The sequence below is a fragment of the Mauremys mutica genome, chromosome 14 (genome assembly GCF_020497125.1).
Source record: "Mauremys mutica isolate MM-2020 ecotype Southern chromosome 14, ASM2049712v1, whole genome shotgun sequence".
In the NCBI taxonomy this organism is placed as follows: domain Eukaryota; kingdom Metazoa; phylum Chordata; order Testudines; family Geoemydidae; genus Mauremys; species Mauremys mutica.
In genome coordinates, this window is record NC_059085.1 from 45,670,025 (window position 1) to 45,695,375 (window position 25,351).

General features: G+C 46.4%; 1 long non-coding RNA gene across 1 annotated transcript in view; it reads right to left on the bottom strand.

The window, feature by feature from the left end:
* Window positions 1-2,611: 2,611 nt before the first annotated feature.
* LOC123349439 overlaps window positions 2,612-25,351 on the bottom strand; it is a 28,916-nt gene continuing 6,176 nt past the window's right edge. Inside the window, exons 3-4 of the long non-coding RNA XR_006573538.1 lie at window positions 23,600-23,825; window positions 2,612-2,899 (exon numbers count right to left, since the gene is read on the bottom strand). This is a non-coding gene — a long non-coding RNA (uncharacterized LOC123349439). The remainder of the gene's footprint in view (window positions 2,900-23,599; window positions 23,826-25,351) is intronic.

The window sequence follows — 25,351 nt, forward strand, 5'->3', positions numbered from 1 at the left end:
GGCCCCGTGTCCCCGACCCTCCCTGGCCGCCCGGCCCCGCGTTCCCGGCCCCGGCCCATCCCCGGCCGCCCGGCTCCGGCCGCGTCCCACCCCGGCCCCGTGTCCCTGACCCTCCCCGGCCCCGTGTCCCCGGCCGCCCGGCTCCGGCCGCGTCCCACCCCGGCCCCGTGTCCCTGACCCTCCCCGGCCCCGTGTCCCCGGCCGCCCGGCTCCAGCCGCGACCCTCCCCGGCCCTGCGTCCCCGGCCGCCCGGCCCCGCGTCCCCGGCCGCGACCCTCCCCGGCCCCGCATTCCCGGCCACCCGGCTCCGGTAGTGTGGGTCCGGGCATGGCGGCGGCCGCAACCCCACCTACCCGGATGCCCGGCTCCGGACACGGCCCCCCAGCTCCGGCCCGGCCTGGCCCCGTGGCTCCAGCCGCCCAGCTCCTGCGGGGCTGGGCTCCGGCAGCACGGGTCCGGGCGTGGCGGCGGCCCCGGCTGCCCGGTTCCAGCTCTGGCTGCGGCCCTCCCTGGCTCCCCCTGGCTGGCCGCCAGGCTCCCACCACATCCTCCGGCTCTGGGCTCCGGCCCCGCGACTCCTGCCCGGCCCCGCATCCCCGGGCTCCCGGCTCCAGCCGCGGCCGGACTGTAGCGCCGCCGGTAAGGGGGCAGGGAGGGGGTGTTGGAGAGAGGGTAGGGGAGTTCGGGGGTGGGAGGTCAGAGGGCAGGGAACAGGGGGATTGAATAGGGGCAAGGGTCCTGGTGGGGCAGTCAGAAAGGATCAGGGGTTGGATGGGGTGGTGGGAGGCAGTCAGGGGCAGGGGTTCCAGGGGCAGTCAGGGGACAGAGAGAAGGGGTGGTTGGATGGGGCAGGGGTCCTGGGGGGCCATCAGGAATGAGAGGAGGGGTTGGATGGGGCGGCGGGGGGCACTCAGGGTACAGGGAAGGGGGGTGGATGGGGCAGGGGTCCCTGGGGTGGGCGTCAAGGAACACGGGGGGTTGGATGGGGCAGGAGTCCCAGGGGGGGGCATGATCCCTCCTGGGGTGAGGAGGGAACCGGTTGTTATGATTTTGGCAGCTCATCACTGCCTGCAGCCCTGTCTGCAGTCACTCTGTATGAGTTGTTATTCTGAGAACCAAGCACAGGTGAAGAGCTGATTCCTGACAGTGGACTATTGTTTTTAAATTTGGTTTTTGAAATAGACAACTTGCATCAAAAGACTGAAGCTGTGAGCACTCCCTGAACCAATAAGCCCAAACGCTGCCCAGGCAGATGTATCCCTCCCTTTAGCCTTTCCTTCTGGAGTGGTTGATATGTGTATTGCACATGTTCACTGAATGACCATACAAAAGGCATCCATTATACTAATTTTCATTATTATACTTGGCATGACAAAACATGTTAGATTAATGAATTTGACTTATGTGATATATAGTTTATAAACCCGTATGCCAATAGGCAGAAATAATTCCCTTTTCCCTGGGAAGTTCTCAGAAAAACCCCCTGTCTATAAGAAGGGGGAACTCAAAGCTAATCTTTCTTGCTGTCCCTGGAAGAATTGCACCCACCTGAACTATAGCATTCCTGCTGGATTGCACACCTCGGTGCATGTGGCTTTGAACTGTTGCTGAAGCGGTCTATCTCAGGTACTTACATGGGCCCCATTACCGTAGAATCTGAGTGCCTCCCCGTTTTCAGTATTTATCCTCCCAACATTCCTGTGAGGTCAGGCAATGCTATTATCCCCTCCTACAGATGAGGAACTCGGACACAGAAAGACCACATGGCTTGAGCAGGGTCACACAGGACTTTTGTGGCAGAGCAGCCCAGGCTAGCGCTCTAACCCGTGGACTCTCCTGCCTTTCTCTCTGTTATGTTCTCCATGACCCTCTGGAAGCTGCAGGGCCTCCTAAGGAGCTCCGGAATCACAGCCTGTGAGTTCTGTGGGTTTTACTTTCACTAGAATTCAGTTTCTGTGAAGACAAGAGCAATGGCACAGGCTGTAGCAAGGTATAGTGAGTGGCAGGCTTCTCCGCTGATGCCTCTCAGTCTTAATAATAATTGGAGATATACCAATCTCCTAGAACTGGAAGGGACCTTGAAAGGTCATCAAGTCCAGCCCCCTGCCTTCACTAGCAGGACCAAGTACTGATTTTTGCCCCAGATCCCTAAGTGGCCCTCTCAAGGATTGAACTCACAACCCTGGGCTTAGCAGGCCAATGCTCAAACCACAAACCCAGTACAGTACCACACCCCAGCTTTGTAAACCCCTTGATTCTGACTGTGCCCCCGTTCAGCTCAGCCTATGGACCCTACAGTCCCTTGGAACTCCCTGTGCTATTCTTTCCCTGAGCAGTTCCCCTGCCTGGATCCTGACCCGCCACACACTGCTATTCCAGTCCTGCACCTTTCTCTGGCAGCAACTGCTGCTTTTGCCAGCTTGGAGTATTTTACACAGAGATTTGACCTTTGCTCAATAACTTTATTGAGGGGGCAGGATGTTATGCTTTTCAGTCTTATTTCATTCATGTTGCTCCCTGACACACACAAGCCAATAAGAAACCATCATGTCTGGCTGGAAAAGGGTCTGAAAAGGAAGGGAGGAAGCAATATCCGATGAGGTTCCCTAGTCAAGGGGGTGGGGAACAGGCTGGAGAATGAACTGGGGTAGGGAAATGCTGTGGAGTATGTGTTAATTTGCACCCATTCACAGTGCTGCTAAACAATATCCGCCTGCATCTGACGATGACATAGTGATGAATGGGACACAAATGCATCTTTTATTGCCTCCCCAGCGCACGAGTGCGCTCGCGCTCTCTCTCTCTCTCTCTCTTTTTTAAGGGACTGGCGGACAGCTGGCTGAAGGAATTCATATGATTTGTTCAGCAGCCATTTTTCCTTTCTCTCCTGTAATAGGATCTGCAGAAATAATTTAAAGACGTGAAAGGTAATTTAGTATCTTCTTTTCCTCTCCCCCCACACTTCCTAGGAGTTCACCAGGTACCCTACAGATGAACTAATCCTATTGTAAAATATTATTTCTAGGGTTTATTCATTTCGTTTATTAACTGTCTGCAGTTTTATTTACGGGGTTTTGGATTTACTCTGAGAGAAGTTACTATATGGAGTTTCTGCTCACTCACTGGCTTTAATTTTCTGTTTATCTTCGCTTTTTTAGAGGGCTTTATTCATAAACTAAGTTTCATGAGACTTAGCTAATATTTTGCAGAATCATAAAGCTACATCCTGTCATTTCTAGTACTTAGTAACTGTCTGATACCTAACAGGAATTAATAGCAAATTTTCCTATAAACACTATCGCTCACCATAAAGTGAAAGGGAAAGGAAAGGATTTTACATCTGTCATGGAAGCTACAAGCTTTAATCTGAATCAAACTACAGGCCAGTTCTTTGGCGTGTGTAAGTGGGCAGTGAAGACTGGAGCAACACTGGTTTACGTCAGCACCCACACACCCCCGTGGAGGACTCTGGGGAGAACTCTGGTTTCCTCTGCCACCCCCTCCTGTTCCTTTCCCCACAGCAGAAGACAGTCTGGTCCCATCTCTAGCTCTCCCCAGGTCCCTCTGGAGCACTTTTCTACCTATGCTGATGTTAGTGACATCACCTACTTTAGTGTCCTCTTCTTATTTAACTAACAGGCATTTTACCATCCTTCCAGATCATTAGCGCAGATGTTAAATAAGACGAGGCCTCTCACTGATGCTTGCATTCACTCCCCAAGCAGACACATGGCTCTGTATTGTGACTCCTTGTGAACATGTGTTCAAGCAAATCTGAATTTGCTTTTCAGGTAAAGCAACTTGTGAGACAAGTGGACTCAGATGCTTTATGGGGTTAAGATGCATTTTGTCATGCTAGCACAGAACACCCTTCCTGAATGGACCCAGGAGGACACAGCCTTCCCCCTTAAGGCTACGTCCATTGTTGACAACTCTTGCGATTTCATCATGAGTTTCACAATATTCAATGTTTTACTTAAAGTCCTAGGCCACGACATCAAGCCATCTTTTAAAAATAAAACATTCTCTCCTGGTTGTGGAGAAAAGCTTAAAAATGCAATCCCTAAAGGTTCCAAAGCCAGAAGGCAAATAAACAGAACTCCAAATGTGTTGTTTTTAAAACAGCATGAATTTAAAGCCAATCTCACAATTTTTTTTAGGCCTAACGTGATTTTTTTTATTTATTTATTTTAAGATTGGTGTTGGCAATGCTGCCCTTTTGCTGTGATGTTTAATAAAATCAACCGAGTGGTGATGGCTAGGCTGAGCAGTGACTGGGGGAGTGGATATTAATTTTTCATAACTATAAAAACAAAAACAAAACTTTCACTTTATTCAGAACTATCCAGTTGTCCCCATTGTCACCTGTGTAGATACATTATCTTATTTCTGTTCCCTGGTCCTTCCTCCTCCTATCTCCTCTCCATTTCATGGATTCATAGTGTTCATGGTCAGAAGAGACCATCAGATCAGCTAGTCCATTGTTGACAACTCTTGCGATTTCATCGTGAGTTTCACAATATTCAATGTTTTACTTAAAGTCCTAGGCCACGACATCAAGTGATTACAGCAGAATCTCAGCCATCTTTTAAAAATAAAACATTCCCTCCTGGTTTATCCAACTTCTCTGTGCGTATGCTGTGAACGTTACCTTTGCACTGAGCCCAATAACTTCCCTCCTAGACTTCTTACACTAGACTTTTCTAGCCAGAAGTATTGAGAGACTATTGAGATGGCAAAGCTGCTGGATATGGGTTAGTATTTGTGGGCCTCATGGAAGAAGTAAGTCTCAGGAAAGACTGGAATGAGGAGAGGGTGGGGGCCCATTGTTCTGGGATGTTGAGGTCACTCCAAGGGAGCAGCAATATGCAAAGTGCTCTAACCTGGAGACGTGGGGAAAAAAAGAGAGTGGTGCTGTGAGGATGTGCTAGAAGCTGTAGCTGGGTCAAAAAACAATTTCCAGGGCGAGACGGCATGGTTAGCTTACACTGTGTATGTGAACATTACCTGGAAACAGGTGAGCAAAGATTATATATTCATTCTCCAAGCGGTTGCTAGGAAACTCATTCAATATTTCAGCTTCATCACTTAGCTGTGCTTATTCCAACAGCAGAAATGCCTCAAGCATCTCCCGAGGCCTCTGGTGAGAATGACACAAGCACTGCGCCGGAGACTGGCGGGGAATGTTGCCATGGCTGGCACTACGCTGCAGTGTGTCAGAAGCTGGCATCTTCTGGCCTTGTTCCCCTAGAGAGTTTTTTCATTCGGGACTTATTGGGGAGGGATGCAAAATTCTCCAGGAACCTGTCCAACTTGGAAGCTCCCTGGATTCTGTGTATTCCCATAAAGGAGGGAGCGAAGTGCAGCTGAACTGTAACCGCAGATAGCAGGGCAGCAGCGTTTCAGAATAACGTTGCCTGCTCTCTCAGAAGAGCCGTCTTTAGGACATACTAAGGGTGAAGAGACCAGGGAAGGGTCTGGGGGTGGCTGGGATGAGCCTGTAGCAGGGAGGGCATATAATCCATCATGAGGGGCTGAACTCCACTGGGCAGAGCACCTTCCCCTGGCTGGCTGTAGCTGACATCAGAGATGAAAGCTGCATTGTGCAGCACATGAATGTGTTATTAAATGCCATCTAGCTGACTTTAAACCAATGGGATTATGAAATATTAGGGTTTTTGTTTGTAAATAAGAGGTGGAACAGATGGTGAAGTGATATGTCACACTGCCAGGTAAACATGAAGGGAAATCACCAGCTCGGTAATGTTCCTTCTGCTTCTGGACCGTGTCAGAGCAGAGAGCTCAATGCACTGGTGTCAGAGTGCACTGGAGGCACTAGCACTGGAGGAGGTGTTTGTGGAATGGAAGGAATGAGTGATAACAGTGAATGCTCAGTGATAGCATTTCACACTGGCTCTGTCGTGGCCTCCCTGACAATATTTCAAAGGCCAGGGACCTGGCTGCCTTCGAGTCCATCTTCCCCAGGAACGGTCACAATGCTGGTTGTGACTGGCAAGAGGCTCTTCGGTTGGTCCTGGGCTGCGCTGCTGGGAGCTGGGGAGCAGAGCAGTGAGAGAGGAGACCCCCTCTCTGGAACTCCACTCTGCAGCTCTCTGGAGGTTGCCAGGCTCACTTGCTTAGTCAGCAGTTTGTCTGGGTATTGGCTGTGCTGGGCAGTGGGATTTGTCTGTGAACCAGGAACGAGGCTGGTAGTGTTTGATGTGTAGTGCGGGTAACCTCAAGGGTGGGTTTTTAAAGTTTGGGGCACAGAACATAATGTGAGGGACAGCAAGTAAATAATTGATAAGTGAAGCCCCACTGTCTTGTGACTTGTGCAGAAGATTGTGTGGAAGATTTTGGGAAACTTTCTCACATCTGAGTGTGTCAAACTGCCAAAGTGCAGGCAGCCTGACCCAAGGGGTCACTCGGGGGAGCAAAGCCTAGGCTTGGCAACAGCGGGGAGCACTGCAGAGCAAACTACTACTCTCAGCCTTGTGTGAGGCACCACCATGTTTCAGATTAGATTGTAAGCATTTCAGTGGAGAGAGTACAAAATATATCAGATGGACAGAACAGGTTGTGCTGGTGGGGGGGGGGGGTGACACTATATTGAAAGAAAGCGTAGAATCAAATGAAGTAAAAATCTTAAATGAACCAAATTGTACCGTAGAATCTCTATGGATAGTATTTCCAAGGTCTATTAATAAGAATATAACAGTAGGAATATATTACCGACTGCCTGACCAGGATGGTGATGGTGACTGTGAAATGCTCAGGGAGATTAGAGTGACAATTAAAATAAAAAACTCAATGGGGGATTTAAACTATCCCCATATTGACTGGGTACATGTCATCTCAGGACGGGATGCAGAGATAAAATTTCTTAACACCTTAAATGTCTGCTTCGTGGAGCAGCTAGTCCTGGAACCCACAAGAGGAGAGGCAATTCTTGATTTACTCCTAAATGGAGCACAGGATCAGGTCAAGAGGTGAATATAGCTGGACCACTTGGTAATAGTGAGCACAATATAATTAAATTTAACATCCCTGTGGCGGGAAAACACCACAGCAGCCCAACACGGTAGCATTTAATTTCAGAAAGGGGGACTACTCAAAAATGAGGAAGTTAGTTAAACAGAAATTAAAAGGTACAGCGCAAAAAGTGAAATCCCTGCAAGCTGCATGGAAACTTTTTAAAGAAGCCATAACAGAGGCTCAACTTAAATGTATACCCCAAATTTAAAATAAAATAAAAGTGCCACCGTGGTTAAACAACAAAGTAAAAGAAGCAGTGAGAGGCAAAAAGGCATCCTTTAAAAAGTGGAAGTTAAATCCTAGTGAGGAAAATAGAAAGGAGCATAAACTCTGGCAAATGAAGTGTAAAAATATAATTAGGAGGGCCAAAAAAGAATCTGAAGAACAGCTAGACAAGGACTCAAAAAGTAATAGCAAAGAAATGTTTAGGTACATCAGAAGCAGGAAGCCTGCTAAACAACCGGTGGAGCCACTGGACAATCAAGGTGCTAAAGGAGCACTCAAGGACAATACGGCTATTGTGGAGAAACTAAATGAATTCTTTGCATTGGTCTTCACAGCTGAGGATGTGAGGGAGATCCCCACACATGAGCCATTCTTTTTAGATGACAAATCTGAGGAACTGTCCCAAATTGAGGTGTCATTAGAGGAGGTTTTGGAACAATTGATAAATTGAACAGTAATAAGTCACCAGGACCAGATGATATTCACCCAAGAGTTCTGAAGGAACTCAAATGTGAAATTGCAGAACTACTAACTGTAGTCTGTAACCTATCATTTAAATTGGCTCGGTACCAGATGAGTGAAGGATAGCTAATGTGACGCCAAATTTTTAAAAAGGCTCCAGAGGTGATCCCAGCAACTATAAGCTGGTAAGCCTGACTTCAGTACTGGGCAAACTGATTGAAACTATAGTAAAGAACAAAATTGTCAGACACCTAAATGAACATAATTTGGGGAAGAGTCAAAATAGTTTTTGTAAAGGGAAATTATGTCTCACCAATCTACTAAAATTCTTTGAGGGGGTCAACAAGCATGTGGTCAAGGGGGATCCGGTGGATATAGTGTACTTAGATTTTCAGAAAGTCTTTGACAAGGTCCGTCACCAAAGGATCTTAAGTAAGGGACAGCTCAGTGGTTTGAGCATTGGCCTGCTAAACCCAGGGTTGTGAGTTCAATCTTTGAGGGGGCCACTTAGGGATTTGGGGCAAAAAATTGGTCCTGCTAGTGAAGGCAGGGGGCTGGACTCGATGACCTTTCGAGGTCCCTTCCAGCTCTAGGAGATTGGTATATCTCCAATTATTACCTTCAAAGCAAGCAGTCATGGGCAACCTGCGGCCCGTCAGGGTAATCCACTGGCGGGCTGTGAGACAATTTGTTTACATAGTCACGGCTGCCTGCAGCTCCCAGTGGCCGCGGTTTGCCGTTCCCGGCCAATGGGAGCTGCAAGAAGTGGTGGCCAACATGTCTCTGTGGCCCGCGCCGCAGGTTGCCCACCACTGGATAAGAGGGAAGGTTCTCCCATGGATCGGTGACTGGTTTAAAGATAGGAAACAAAGGGTAGGAATAAATGGTAAGTTTTCAGAATGGAGAGAGGTAAATAGTGGTGTCCTGCAGGGGTCTGTACTGGGACCAGTCCTATTCAACATGTTCATAAATGATCTGGAAAAAGTGGTGTAAACAGTGAGGTGGCAAAATTTGCAGATGATACAAAACTACTCAAGATGGTTAAGTCCCAGGCAGACTGTGAAGAGCTACAAAAGGATCTCTCAAAACTGGGTGACTGGGCAACAAAATGGCAGATGAAATTCAGTGTTGATAAATGCAAAGTAATGCACATTGGAAAACATAATCCCAACTATACACTTCAAATGATGGGGTCTAAATTAGATGTTACCACTCAAGAAAGAGATTTTGGAGTCATTGTGGATAGTTCTCTGAAAACATCCACTCAATGTGCAGCGGCAGTCAAAAAAGCGAACAGAATGCTGGGAATCATTAAGAAAGGGATAGATAATAAGACAGAAAATATCATATTGCCTCTATTTAAATCCATGGTATGCCCACATCTTGAATACTGTGGTTGCCCCATCTCAAAAAAGATACATTGGAATTGGAAAAGGTTCAGAAAAGGGCAACAAAAATGATGAGGGGTATGGAACAGCTTCCGCACGAGGAGAGATTAATAAGACTGGGACTTTTCAGCTTGGAAAAGAGACGACTAATGGGGAGGTCTATAAAATCATGACTGGTGTGGAGAAAGTAAATAAGGAAGTGTTATTTACGCCTTCTCATAACACAAGAACTAAATGAAATTAATAGGCAGCAGGTTTAAAACAAAAGGAAGTATTTCTTCACACAACACACAGTCAACCTGTGGGACTCTTTGCCAGAGGATGTTGTGAAGGCCAAGACTATAACAGGGTTAAAAAAAATAGATAAATTCATGGAGGATAGGTCCATCAATGGCTATTAGCCAGGATGGGCAGGAACAGTATCCCTAGTCTGCTTGCCAGAAGCTGAGAATGGGCGACAGGGGATGTATCACTTGCTGATTCCCTGTTCTGTTCATTCCCTCTGGGGCACCTGGCATTGGCCCCTGTTGAAAGACAGGATACTGGGCTAGATGGACCTTTGGTATGGCCATTCTTATGTTTTTATGAGTAGCGGTGGCTGTTCTCTAACTTATAAGCAACCCTGCATCCTGGTTTTTCATATGATGTCCCAGCAGCTTCTTTAAGGACAACTGAATTATCACAGTTCTTCATTTCATTCCTCAAAATATGGTACAGAGCAGAGCATGCCCTCTTCCTTCCAGGATCAAATGGCCTAGTGGGATGAGTGTTCAGTGTGGTGAGCTATGTTTGAGTGAAGAGGAAAGTTGAATGAGTGCAGACATTTGCCGCACCGTTCATTGGCTCAAAGTGAATGCTTATGACACTTGCTAATTGTTTATGATAAATTCAATCAGACACTAAGTTACTGGACAAATTCCTTGGCTCTGAGGAAGCTGCTGAATGACAAATCACTAGCAGTGACCCCAGCATTTTTAAGGCACTTTTGTTGGAGTATTTCACAACCCTAAAAATGTTTATATGGAAGTTTTTTATTTTGAAAATATGGTCTCCTACTCATAGTGGCTCTGACAGATGCTTGTTGTCATGCTAGTGGTCTCCAGCAGGAGATGTTTTCCAGCCCTTTGCTGGGAGCTAACTTATCTCTGCTTTATCCTCAGGGTGTTGAGCTCTGTAGTTATTGCTGGTTGCTCTCCTTTCTCCTCCTTCCATTTTTATCATATGTTTGAATGACAATCATACGCAAAATGGCATTAATAGAATTATGGTTGTATGGGTAAGAACTCAAAAGTTAGGAAATGCCAGAGTTAAGGTAGCTCGCACAACCTGATCTCCTCCCCCTGCCCAGTATGTATCATCAGTTGAAGTAAATGGAGCTGTGCTGATTTACATCAGCTGAGGATCTGGCCAAAAGTGTTTTAATTATATGGTCGTACTACTTCTCTAACAATACAGTTTGGTATCACACCACATATCTGCATCGACTTCGACACATTCCGAAGGCTGCTGAGCTCCTGCAGCTCCCACGGACTTCAGTGCATCAGGATTTGTCCCTTAGAGAGAAAAGAACTTTCCCATATAAAATGTCCAAGGTATGTCTTTTAATAATTTCTCCGCATCCTAGGACTACACATTGAGGAGGATTTTTTTCTTTTATGGACATACATTTCTAAAGAGAAACCTATTCTGTCATGATTTCAGCAGTTTCTTAGAGACAAACAGGGGTTCCAAAACTTTTTGCCGGTGTGACCCCATTTTGAGACTTACTGTTTCCTGTGCCCCAGATAGCAACATAGTGACCAAAGAATCCAAGGAATTGACATAGAAAGTATGTTATTTAATGCTCTGTAATGTGACCCAGGGGCTTGCATGTTGTAATACAGCTTCCTGAAGTCCAGTAGCAAGGGAGAAATTGTATATCTAATCTCCGATGTAACATTAGTGACAGATCGATACCAAGACTTGATGGGCCCAAGTGAGCTGAATCCAGCTTCACACAAATATGTGCTCATGAATGGCACCATCATTTTTAAGGCGTGTGTTGAGAGTGCAGAACATTCATTCCTGAAAGTGAACCAGAACTCCAGGAGAGAAAATTAGGCATATGTTCCTCGCAAGAATAGATTGCAGGAAATTTCGATGAGATGTTCAATTTCAGCTGCTGGCAAATCCATGGCATCAGCCTTGCACTGAAAGGGGTTTCACACCCAATCATACTTCTTTATGTCCGAATCAGGGAAGAAGGATGCAAACTGTTCCTCCAGACAGCTAAAATACTCAGCCATCCCCTGTGTGGGAGGCTGAATAATTCCATTGTCAGCCAGGAATTTGCAGAGCTGCAGGAAGGATTCATAGTTTGTCTTCAATGATTATTCTTCCAGAAAACAATTTTCTTCATGAATGCTGTGATTTGATCACTTGGCTGAAGGATGTGGGTGTTCTTTCCTTGAAGGCCTGTATTCAATTAATTCAGTCTCTGATATGTCTGTGACATAGACAAGAAGGCACATCTTCCTTTGGTCACAAAGAAAATCAATTAATTCACTCTTTTTGCAGTCCATTGCAGAGACATGCAGGTCATCTCTTAGTTCAGAAAATCTGCCCCATACTTTTCCTCTCAAGAGCCAGCGAGTTGCAGTGTGGAACAACAACACGTCATGATTGGACCCCATTTCTTCTCACAGGTTTGCAAGCAGATGTGCGTGAAAAGGCTGAGTCTTGATGTAGTTCATAGTAGACAAGACCTGCTGAAAAAATTCATCCAACTCTGGATTCAGAGCTTTAGTTGCCAGTTGTTCTTTGTGAATTGTGCAGAGAGTCCACACAGTAGACGGAGCAACTTTTTTACCAAGGCAGGACGGAGCTCCATCTGTGCAGAAGCCCAACATGCGATCACATGGTATATTTTTGTCTTGCATGTAGACGTGTAGCTTATTGAACATTCCTTGTGCCATCTCGTGTCTGGGAAGGAGACAGAACAGAATGTCTTTGAGCACTGCACCTTCCTATGTGTATTACACAAAAGCCAAGAAATGTGCATCACAATCCTCAGTGCTCACATCAATCTGAAGAGCAAAAGCAGCTGTGTTTTTCAGACACTCCACCAGTCATGTGTTTTCCTGATCTGCTACTGTCATCTCAATCCTTCACTGTGTTCTTGGAGAGGGATATGCCTTTGAGTTTCTTTGCCTTGTTTTCCCACACATATTCACCATATCAATTGCAGCTAGCAAAATCAAAGTCTCTCCAATTGTGGGAGACTTCTTGGCCTGTGTGATGTAGTAACTCTCCTCAAATGATGCCTTTTGAGCTTAGTCAGAGATGGGCATAGCTCTCTTCAATTGTTGATGCAAAAGTTCCTTCTGGCACTGGAAAAATAATCTTTGTTTTCCTATGTGCTCTTTGTGAACGGTTTCCAAGTGTAGTTTAAGTTTATTAGGCTTCATGCTTTTGCTAGATAACAGTGAGTGACATAGCAGGCATTTTGGCTTTGCTTCATTCTTGACCAAAACACTGGCAAAGCCATGCTCAGAGAAAGGCTCATCATATTTGTGAGCATGTTTTTTGGATTCTTGTTTTTTGTTCATAACTGCATCACTAGACTCACTGCTGGAGGTTGAAGCAGACACTTTGTGTAAAAATTAGTCCATTGTGCCTCACCACAAATCGGAAAGAGAAATTCACTGTTAAGCAAATGAGGCCAGGACTTGGGATGGCCATGAGTGGTGATATTGTCTCTGTGCTGCCCTAGTGACTTACTATTATTCTTTACCTTTGAGGATAACTCGAAGACACAGGCCCTGCCTTAACGAGCTAACAAGCCACTGCAGATTCCCATCTTAGTAAAGGCCAGCACAGGCTCCTACCAGCCCAAGCAGAGAGAATACTCTGTTGACAAGGCTGCTGCCCACAGATAAGAATCTTCTGGATGCAAGTCCCTCATCTGGATGCTTGCACAGTCAGATGGTGCAAATGGACAAATTGGCATCTGTACAGCCATCTCCACGCAGCCAATGCGCCCGGACCTGTTCCACAACCACTGCGCCAGCAGGACGCCATTTTTCTCTACAAATTGGTATCCTTCGCACAGTGTGACCTTGCATGCACCATATGTGCAAGATCAGGCTGTACGGAGGCTGCCATTTTGGCGTGGTGTTTGTGGAGCAGGTCCAGTCATATGTAGAAGGGTTTCTACAGGTATGTTAGCAACAAGAAGGCGGTCAGGGAAAGTGTGGGCCCCTTATAATGAGTGGGGGAGGCAACCTAGTGACAGATGATGTGGAAAAAGCTGAAGTACTCAATGCTTTTTTTGCCTCGGTCTTCACAGACAGGGTCAGCTCCCACACTGCTGTCCTGGGCAACACAGTCTGGGGAGGAGTGAGCAGCCCTCAGTGGTAAAAGAACAGGTTAAGGACTGTTTAGAAAAGCTGGACATGCACAAGTCCATGGGTCCAGATCTAATGCATCCAAGGGTGCTGAGGGAATTGGCTGATGTGTTTGCAGAGCCATTGGCCATTATCTTTGAAAACTTGTGGCGATCATGGGAGGTCCTGGACAATTGGAAAAAGGTAAATATAGCGCCCATCTTTTAAAAAGGGAAGAAGGAGAACCTGGGGAACTACAGACTGGTCAGCCTCACCTCAGTCCCTGGAAAAATCATGGAGCAGGTCCTCAAGGAATCCATTTTGAAGCAGTTAGAGGAAAGGAAGATGATCAGGAACAGTCAGCATAGATTCACCAAGGGCAAGTCATGCCTGAGCAACCTGATTGCCTTCTATGAGGAGATAACTGGCTCTGTGGATATGGGGAAAGCAGTGGACGTGATATATCTTGACTTTAGCAAAGCTTTTGATATGGTCTCCCACAGTCTCTTGCCAGCAAGTTAAAAAGTATGGATTGGATGAATGGACTATAAGGTGAATAGAAAGCTGGCTAGATTGTTGGGCTCAACGGGTAGTGATCAACGGCTTGATCTCTAGTTGGCAGCTGGTATCAAGCGGAGTGCCCCAAGGGTTGGTCCTGAGGCTGGTTTTGTTCAATATCTTCATTAATGATCTGGAGGATGGCGTGGACTGCACCTTCAGCAAGTTTGCAGATAACACTAAGCTGGGGGGAGAGGTAGACACGCTGGAGGGTAGAGATAGGATACAGAGCGACCTAGACAAATTAGAGGATTGGGCCAAAAGAAATCTGATGAGGTTCAACAAGGACAAGTGCAGAGTCCTGCACTTAGGACGGAAGAATCCCATTCACTGTTACAGACTAGGGACTGAATGGCTAAGCAGCAGTTCTGCAGAAAAGGACCTGGGGATTCCAGTGGATGAGAAGCTGGATATGAGTCAACAGTGTGCCCTTGTTGCCAAGAAGGCCAATGGCATATTGGACTGTATTAGTAGGAGCATTGCCAGCAGATTGAGAGAAGTGATTATTCCCCTCTATTTGGCACAGGTAAGGCCAGATCTGGAGTACTGTGTCCAGTTTTGGGCTCCCCACTACAGAAAGGATGTGGAAAAATTGGAGAGAGTCCAGCGGAGGGCAACGAAAATGATTAGGGGGCTGGAGCACATGATTTATGAGGAGAGGCTGAGGGAACTTGGATTGTTTAGTCTGCAGAAGAGAAGAATGAGGGGGGATTTGATAGCAGCCTTCAGCTACCTGAAGTGAGGTTCCAAAGAGGATGGAGCAAGGCTGTTCTCAGTGGTAGCAGATGACAGAACAAGGAGTAATGGTCTCAAGTTGCAGTGGGGGAGGTCGAGGTTGGATATTAGGAAACACTATTTCACTAGGAGGGTGGTGAAGCACTGGAATGGGTTACCTAGGGAGTCTTTAGAGGTTTTTAAGGCCCGGCTTGACAAAGCCCTGACTGGGATGATCTAGTCTGGGATTCGTCCTGCTCTGAGCAGGGGATTGGACTAGATGACCTCCTGAGGTCTCTTCCAACCCTAATATTCTATGGGAGCAAGATGGTCCAAGGAAGGCATAACTGACCCTGTGCAACTGTAGAGAGGAAGGGACTCACCATTTTCTGAGACTTCATATAACACAAGTTGCAGAAGCAAGGTGGGCGAAGATCAGAATAATTGCAAATCTGAATAAATTAGGTGGTTACCTAGGGAGGTGGTGGAATCTCCATCCTTAAAGGTTTTTAAGGCCCGGCTTGACAAAGCCCTGGCTGGGATGATTTAGTTGGGATTGGTCCTGCTTTGAGCAGGGGGTTGGACTAGATGTCTCATGGGCTGAATCTGGCCCATTGCACTCACACCCCATGTGCTGAAGGCATAATCCCATTTGGGGTTGCGACCCACAGTTTGGGAACTGCTGTCTTAATAGTTTGACTACATCTCTTCTCTACAGCTCATGAACTGTATTCCTCTATTCCACTCTTCATATGTAATTTCTCTTAAACTGTAATGTCTTTAGAACAGTGTATGTTTGTACAGGACCTAGCATAATGGGGCCCTATTCCTCCCCTGGACAGACCATTTGCTCTACGCGTTCCCACCATTCCCACTCATCCACAAGGTTCTGCTCAAGATCCGCAGAGACAAGACGACAGTCATACTGGTGGCACCGGTGTGGCCTCATCAGCACTGGTACACCGCACTGCTGGAGCTGTCAGTGGACACCCCAATCGCACTGCCACTGGTCCCGGACCTGATCACCCAAGACCACGGTTGCCTTCACCACCCAGACTCCAGTCCCTTCACCTCACAGCTTGGAAGCTTCATGACCAAACCCCATGGAGCTCATGTGCTTGGAGCCTGTTAGGGAGGTCTTACTTGGTAGCAGGAAACCCACCACCAGGGCCACCTACCTGGCCAAGTGGAAAAGGTTTGCAATCTGGTGCTCTCAGAGCCCCACACTTCCAATGCAGGCACCAATATCACTTATCCTGGACTACCTACTTCACTTGAAATAGCAAGGCCTGGTGGCATCATCCATCAGGGTATGCCTGGCAGCCATCTCTGCCTTCCACCCAGGAGTGGCTGGGTGTTCCGTCTTCGCCAACTCCATGGTTAGCCGTTTCCTAAAGGGTGTGGACAGGCTGTACCCGCAGGTTAGACAACTGATCCCAACCTGGGACCTTAACCAGGTCCTGTCCAGACTAACGGAGCCTCTGTTTGAGCCTGTGGTGACTTGTTTGCTCCTCTACCTGTCATGGAAGGTGGCCTTCCTAGTCGCTGTTACTTGGACAAGAAAGGTATTGGAGCTAAAAGCCCTCACCCCCAACCCTCCTTACAGAGCTTTCTATAAGGACAAGGTGCAGCTTCAGCCTCACTCGGCCTTTCTTCCAAAGATTGTGTCCCAATTCCACTCCAACCAGGACCTTTTTCTACCTGTTTTTTACCCTAAGCCTCACACTGAAAGATGAGAACAAAGGCTGAACTCCCCGGGCGTTCAACGAGCACTGGCCTTTTACATTGAATGCACAAAGCCATTTCATAAGTTGAATCAGCTGTTCATGACAGTGGCAGACCGGATGAAAGCACTTCCGGTCTCGTCGCAGAGGATCTCATCGTGGATCATGTCCTGTGTCCAGGCATACTATGAGTTAGCCAAAGTCCAGCCCCTGCACTAACTGCACATTCCACAAGAGCACAGGCCTCCTTGGCAGCGTTCCTGGCCCAGGTCCCAATACAGGAGATCTGTAGGGTGGCGACGTGGTCCTTGATCTACACTTTCATCTTGCATTACGCAATTACCCAGCATGCCAGAGACGATGCAGCATTCGGTAGAGTGGTGCTCCAGTCAGCGATTCCATGAACTCTGACCCCAACTCCTGGGTAAGGCTTGGGAGTCACCTAATTGAAATAGATATGAGAAAGCACTCGAAGAAGAAAAAATGGTTACTCACCTTCTCGTAACTGTTGTTCTTCAAGATGTGTTGCTCGTGTCCATTCCATTACCCTCCCTCCTGCCCCTCTGTCGGAGTAGCCGGCAAGAAGGAACTGAGAGGTGCCAGGTCAGCAGGGTCATATATTCACCGCCATGAAGGCGCCACTCCAGGGGGCTCCACAGCTGACCCGATGGGTGCTGCTAGGGGAAAAACTTTCTGACGACTGTGCACGCGACAAGCATACACCTACCTGGAATGGACATGAGCAACACATCTCAAAGAACAACATTTACGAGGTGAGTAACCGTTTTTTTCTATGTGAGAGCTTAGTATCAGTGAGGAATTCAGGAGCACTCCTAAGATATAGACTGAATTGACCAATTGTATCTGTTCACCTTCAACCAGAGAAGACTGCACTGTCACTGCAAACTCTTCAAAGAGCTTCCCTCTGACATTACTTCTGTCTTGCTCTGCTTCACCTTCAGCCAGCTGTTCCTCATCCGTAAGCTGATCTCAACCAAGCATTGGGCCATTTTGGTGGTCATATGTGGTGAAGGACAGGTAGAGCTGTATATCCTCCGCATATTGCTGGCACCTGTGTCCATGTTGTCTGATCCGTTCACCTAGTTTCTGCATGTAGCTGTTGAATAGGACTGGCGAGAGAATTGATCCTTATTGGATTCAATAAGTGAGGGGTCTAGAAGAGGAAATGCAGTTTCCCCACTCTGCTTGTTGGGTGCATCCCTCCTGAAAGGACTCAAACAATTATAGTGCATTGCCCTGGACCTCTGCTACTTCTCTGCAGCATTCTCTGATAGTCACCCATGAAATAACATGTCTTGTCTGAGAGAGGACCAGGAAGATGAGAATAGAAGTTTGTCTTTGGCTAACTTTTCTTCTATGAGCTTTCTCAGGAATGAAAGGTTCTTGTTTTACTGTCCTAGACTCATAGACTTTAAGGTCAGAAGGGACCATTATGATCATCTAGTCTGACCTCCTGCACAACGCAGGCCACAGAATCTCACCCATCCACTTCAATAACAAACCCCTAACCTATGTCTGAGTTATTGAAGTCCTCGAATTGTGGTTTGAAGACCTCAAGCTGCAGAGAATCCTCCAGCAAGTGACCCGTGCCCCATGCTGCAGAGGTCCTGCTGGAACACATAAAATAAAGTGTCAGTCCTGAAATCTTACAGGCAAAAAAGACCAGGACCTGGCCTCCATGGACCCCGGCCTATTCCAAGACCCAGGCCAGAACACAAACCAATGCATTTCAGCAAAACCATTGATTGATCTGTTTGTATTTGGTGCATGATATAGTCCTGCAGCTGGGAATAGGGATATTTTGCCGCAGAGCAACTTTTGATGGGTTGGTGGTTAGGTGAACTTGACTCTGTTGCTTGGCCTGGGGATGAACTGCATGAAAGATTTTATGTGTTGGTCTTAGTGGGAACTGCACTGTCTGTTATTTCATAAGCCTCTTGTGTGCCTGAGGCTAACTGGATTAGTGAAGGATTGCATGCGTGCATGGTTTATGAAGCTGCTTTGATTACAAAGTCCAAAAATATATTACTTTTTATTATAAAAGGAGTTTGTTCTTTCTTAATTTTTATTTAAAGAGAAGACAAAATTCCAGACATTCTCTTGTTCTGCTGTCACACATACTTTCCAAAGAAGGGAAAGAAGGTGAGTTTCCTCTGATTTTTCCTTGATTAATTTTTTATCCTTTCATTTTCTTTCTAGTTTGTGCCCCACTTCCCTTGCTCACTAACTGCATGGGCCCACAGACAGCCCCTCACACACATGGAGTCCAGCTGGTGCTACCTGTTCTGCAAGATGAGCTCACAGCCTCGAGATCTCCCCGAGGTTTTGCTTTGCTGCTTCCCTGACTCCTTCTTTGCAAGAGGCTCTTTCAGTAGCACTGTTCCCTTATCCAAGCCAAGCACAACTTCATACAGATCATGCCAGTTAAAAACAACATGAGAGATGGCTGTCAGATATTTCCAATTTTATCTCCATTTATTTGTACCCCTTTGATTTTTTAAAAAAAGTTTAATTCATCTAGCTTTTCGTATAGCTGGACTATGCCAACATGTGCTATTGCTGTTTCCCAGTACTTAACTAGGCATTTTAGCACCTGGGGTGAGCAAGCATATTTGCACCCCCTACTAGAGTGCACGGGACTATTTTTTTAGTCCCGCTTACATCCCGTCCCGCGATACCCACTCCCACTCCAACCCGCTCCTGCATTGTTTGCTGAATTGTTCTCCCACCCTGCTATTAGGGCAGCAGGTCCTGTGGGACCCAAGGGATCCCAGTCCCGCTGCAGGACTCCCAGAAGCAGGGAAGTATTTGTACAGTGCACCGCACAAATCCCAATCTTATTGCTACTACAATATAAGTAATCGAACCCATCAAAGCTGTGAAACTAATATAACCAGGCAGCTTTCTGATAAAGTGACAGAAAACCTCGGATAACCAAATATTTCTCTGACTCAGAATATGGTGGATCGCATCTGTGCCTCCACTTGTGTGGGTACGGTGTCTGAACAGGAGAGGGTAAATGCATCAATCTTGCTGGTGGAGTCTGATACCAGTTTTGCTGGCTGAGATTCTGGATGTGCCGAATGCCCTTTCCTTGACTATATGTGAGATGGATACCCATGGCTAATGAAAGAGTAAAGTGAGTAAAGTGCAGGCCTGTTATTGATGGAAATGGTTAATACTTCCCTTTTAGAGGGCATAGTGCCTATCAGTCTGAAACAAGCCACAGTTGGACTATTCCTAATATCTGTGCCATTTTCTATCTTTTTTCAGCCTCTCGTTTCTAAGAAACTTTGTGGAGAAGGTAGAGGGATGGCCAGTATCAGCATTATCTAGATCCTTCTGGTTTGCTTGGCCCTAACTTGTTTGGAATTAGATCTTATTACGGTATGTAGGCAGTATTAACATCTTTGATTAATCTTCCCGGTGATGGAGATAGGTCAGGTGCCCCCATTGATTACATTAATTCTTTTAGCTGCCTTTGATACAGATATTTCTCATGTTGACTCAATGCAGAACCTGGCAGGACTGCTTTACAGCACCTCCGCTCAGGAAAACTAGAGTTGTGAAGGACAGTTGCTCATCCATCCCAAGGGGTCTTGCAGTATTCCACTTTAGCTCTGTGGTTCAATGTACATGTGAAGGCACTGGGGGAGCATGCAAGATGCACTGGTCTCCAGATTGTCAGCTCCATAGCTCCACTGCATCTCACCTAGATCCTGCAGAGTCTGATTTTTTTCAGTATCTTGCCAAGAGAAGGTCCTTGATGAAAGCCAGCCTGCTTAATCTTATTCTGGACAAGACACTTGATGCTGGGGGATAGGAAGAAGCATTTTGACAAACTGTCTGGGACTATGAATTCTTTAACTGAAGCAGTATTATGCCTGTTCTTTAGTTTTATTGATTCAGAATCCTAGGGCTTTCTTGGATTTATTTCTGGTCCTGAATTCCCAAGTGACAGCAAGGGTCAGAAGTCTCTTATCTTCAGCTGTCTCACAGCTGACAACTTCACTGCTTAGATCTAGATCTCAATGGTCATTTGTGCATTTGTCACCACCAGAGTTGATTATTCTAAAGCACCCTACCTGGGGCTTCCTTTGAAGACTACATGGAAGGTCCTGGTAGTGCAGAATGTCACTGGCTGCCTTTGAAGCAGGCAGGTTGACATAAGCACAACACCATGCTATCTAATGGCTTCCTGTTCATTTTGGGGTAAAGCAAACTGGGAAGGATTATTTATAACCCCCAAATCATCTGGGACCCATTTATCTCCAAGACTGCCTCCACTCTGAGCCCTATCATAGTGATTATGAATGGCAGAAGGTATCTGCTGTCTGTCCCAAGGGCCAAATGCCAAGAGATAGCTGCCAGGGCATTTTGATGGAGGACTTCAAAACTGGCTCATTTTGCAGTCCACAGAAGCCCATATTGGACAGTTTTTAGTACTGGCTCAAGACATATCAGTTTGAATTGCTTGGTAACTGGCAGGAAGTTCCTTGTTTGTTTGGATTAACAACAAAGAGAGAAATAAAGCATTTGTTTTGTGCTTTAGGCATCTCTGACATAATTTAAAATACACTGTAAAAAACTCAGTACCCTCCCCAAAATGAGAATTAAGGGAAATAACCAGAGATACCTGTTAAGTCCAACAGTGTCTGGACAACATCCTGCCATACCCATGAACACCTTTGTGTGTTTCTTCCTCCACAAAAGCCAGTGTAGTAAGATGAGGCCCTGAAACATAAACCCTTATATCAGAGGCCTGGTATGAGGCCTAAGGCCTGAACTAAAGTAATGGTCAAGACTTTGCTAACATAAAGCAAAGTTAAGTTGCGAGCAAAAGGCAGGCCCTGCTCACAGAAGCTGGCAAGGAAAGGGCTGATGTTGCAAAAATACACATACCTAAAAGGTACCAGAACATGCTGATATTTGCACATTCCACACAGATAACAAGGAACAGGCTGACCCCTCCTAAAGATGGGACGTCAAGGGCAATATGATGAATAGCGTTGTTTTGTGAGAGGCGGCACCTTACTACATAGAGGGATTGCACCTTGCTACATAGAGAGGTTGCACCTCAATATGTCAGAAGTGATGTGTAACTTGTTTGTAGCTTGGTCTGGACTAGGGGGCACTGGAGTGTCCCGCCACTGACTGAGCCGGTCCATTGTCAGGGAGCATATATGTACTAGCAGAATTGTAGACTTCTGATCCGTGGAGCTTGAGACTGCGTTTCGTTTGGCAATAAACCTGGTTGGGTGCCTTCGTATCTTACAGGAGTCTGTGGTCATTGGGCAGTTCGCTTGAAATCTGCTGTGCCACACGCGCACACACACACGCACGCAGCCGACTTATCAACATTGGACAAAGCAGAGCACCACACCGGTGGCGTCTGACAACAGCCAGGATAACCAGATGAGCACTGCAAAGTGCCCTGAAGATCAACAGATTTGGGCTACTTTGGATCAAGGTGGGGCAAGCAAATTCAAAAGTTGATGGCCCCTCATGCAGAATGCTCTGCAGACAGCTCCCCTGTTTTTATACCAAGGGAATAACTCCAGCTCTTAAACCCCAGCAAATGTTATCTGTGTCAGTCCATTACAAACCTATTTGGAGTTTTGTAGGTGAAAAACAACAGCTGGAAACCAATAGACAGCCATTGTTGATCCTGGAGTGGCAGTGTGAGGGATGGCAACCTGATAGCTGGTAGGGCTGATGAGAGCGGCAGGGAGTAGTCTAGTTTAGTGGCCACTGATATAGTATTTTTATTTTGTATTTCTTTACTCGCCCCATCTATTTATTTAATGGTAGTGAGTCTAATCAGATAACGAATTTACCTTTACTCACAGAGATCATTCAAAATGGTCCCGGTCATTTTGCATAACAATTTATAAGTATGAGGCACTATACAGAATACGTCCCAAATACCTCCCAGAGTTAAATACAGTTACAGTGAGATTAAGAGGTAGAGGACGAGGAAAACGGTGTATTCAGCTGAGATGAAGTGAGCTGGAGAGTTTGAGGCGGAGTCTCACAGAAGCCTGTTCCTGCTGGCAGGAACTTCCATCTGAGAGTCATTCAACCTCCACTGATAAAAATGCAGGAAGGGACAGAGGACAATGCTAGGCAAAAGGAGGGAAGCAGATGGAGGAACAGGGAGATGAGAGCTCTTGGAGCAAATCCATGGAGAGTTTACATACATGGAGGACAATTTTGAAGTAGAATCTGAAATGAGTGGAGAGTCACTAGAAAGTGTTGTGGTTGTATTGCTTTATACCTGTGAGGTGGGCAACAGCATTCTGCACGCCCTGGAGTCTTGATGGGTGAGAGCTGAGGAGGCCATCTCATGAGTGAAATCTTTTTCTCTCCATGCGCCCTCAGTGAGTTAACTCCTTACCTGAGGAGGTTGTGAAGGCTAGGACTATAACAGTGTTTAAAAGAGAACTGGATAAATTCATGGTGGCTAAGTCCATAAATGGCTATTAGCCAGGATGGGTAAGAATGGTGTCCCTAGCCTCTGTTCGTCAGAGGATGGAGATGGATGGCAGGAGAGAGATCACTTGATCATTGCCTGTCAGGTTCACTCCCTCTGGGGCACCTGGCATTGGCCACTGTCGGTAGACAGATACTGGGCTAGATGGACCTTTCGTCTGATCCGGTACGGCCGTTCTTATGTTCTAACACTCTGGGGCTGGAAAGTAGGAATATTCTTTTTACTTTCTTTATTTTCTGGATAAATAATTGGTGACACACATTTGAGCAGTACAGCAGTGATATGCAGTGATGATTTCTGTTCTTCACAAGGGTTTCTTCTCTGAGATGATTTTGTGAAAATACATGAATCCCTGGACTGTTTTCCCCTGTATGACTCATTCCTTGTTTAAAGAAAACATCCTTAATTTGAATGCAGTAACAAATCTGCTCCCTATCTGACTTAGTCCCTCTCCATCCAGGCCTTGTTGGGAGGTGCAGCTGTGACTGACCAAGCAGATACCACAGGTTTCCAGCCATGCACCTGCCTGCTGGAGAATGCATTACTGAGTTCATTAATGTTTCATACTAATGTATTCTAATGTACTTTAATTTTTTATTTAATGAAAATTCTTACCTTCAGGCTTGGTACATCAGGCAGAAAGTGTTGTTCTGTCCCAGCTGAGCAGCGTGCTTACTAGTTGGAAGCTTGAATCGGAGAGAAATGTGATCAGGAACAATCTGGCTATCTTCTAGGGAGCAGCTGAAAAGTACCTTTTGTGAGTGTCTCGCTCCCTTCTCCTGTGGCAGTAGGAAGGATATGGATACGGGCACTTGATAGGCTCCACCCCTCTGCTGAATAACTAATCAATAATTGGTAGAGAAATAATTTTACTCTCCTTGCCCGCCCCATCTTGTGATGTGCATGATAATAAAGGAAAGCTGTGTCCTCTCACTAACCACTGTTTGGAAGGGAGCTATATTTATCTGACCTCTGTTTTCAGGAGGTCTTCCTACCCCTATATTAGCTCTCCCCATTTTCTAGGTCTGGTTGATGGTACAATATTTGGGGCATCTCTTAAGCAGCTGTCAAAGCTGTTATTCCTTTGACTGACAATCTAAGGCAGGGGTCAGCAACCTATGGCACACGTGCCAAAGGCAGCATATGAACTGATTTTCAGTGGCAATCTGCTGCTGGCCTGGGGTTCCGTCTGTAAATGGCTTTCCATTTTTTGTAGAAGCAGCAAAGAATCCTGTGGCACCTTATAGACTAACAGATGTTTTTGCAGCATGAGCTTTCGTGGGTGAATACCCACTTCTTCGGATGCAAGCCATTTTTTGCAGTGCACTGCAATCTTGTAACTTCCTTCTGTAGCTTTGGCTGTAACACTTGGTCTAATCTCAGTTGCTGATGACTTATGACATGCAGGAGACCAGGCCTAATAAACTGGTGGTCCCGACCGGCCCTGGACTCTCTGGCTTATCTGGCCCCCATCACTTCAGTAGCTGAGCAATTCACTATTTTTAAGACACTTACCCTCCCGGCAGACATACGGGGCAGGGCAGTTGTTCCCATTGTACAGAGGGAAAACTAAGGCACAAAGGAGACATCCACACCGTGATAAAAAACTCGCCGCACCAACTCTCAGCCTGGGTCAGCTGACTCAGGCTTGCAGGGCTAAAATTAGCACTGTAGATGCTGCAAGACCCTTTCTGGGATCTCAGAGCCTGAGCATCAACATCACTCTTTTCAGCACCGTGAGCTGGAGCCAGCTGTTGCCCACTTATTGCAGCGCAGACATACCCAAACAGGTTGAGTAACTGGCCCAAGATCGCACAGGAAGCCTGTAGCAGAGGAAGGCAGGGGCAGTGAGTTGTATGGGCCTGTGGTGCCCGGGCTCCAGGAATATTCACGGCCCGAGGCCCCAGCTCCACCAATGTTCGGAAAGGTTAACAACTGATCACTCAGAAGCCTCTGTGCAGCTTAAAGTATCCAAATCCGTGCCAGACATTGGAAAACTCAGCAAGGAAAAGCAAGGGCAAGGATCACACTAAACTGATAAGATCTGCATTTTAATTTAATTTTAAATGAACCTTTTTAAACATTTTAAAAACCTTATTTACTTTACATACAATAGTTTAGTTATATAATCTAGACTTACAGAGACAGACCTTCTAAAAACGTTAAAATACATTCCTGGCACGCGAAACCTTAAATTACGGGAATAAATGAAGACTTGGCACACCACTTCTGAAAGAAGAGCAGGTGTACTTGTGGCACCTTAGAGACTAACACATTTGTTTGAGCATAAGCTTTCGTGGGCTTATGCTCAAATAAATGTGTTAGTCTCTAAGGTGCCACAAGTACTCCTGTTCTTTTTGCGGATAC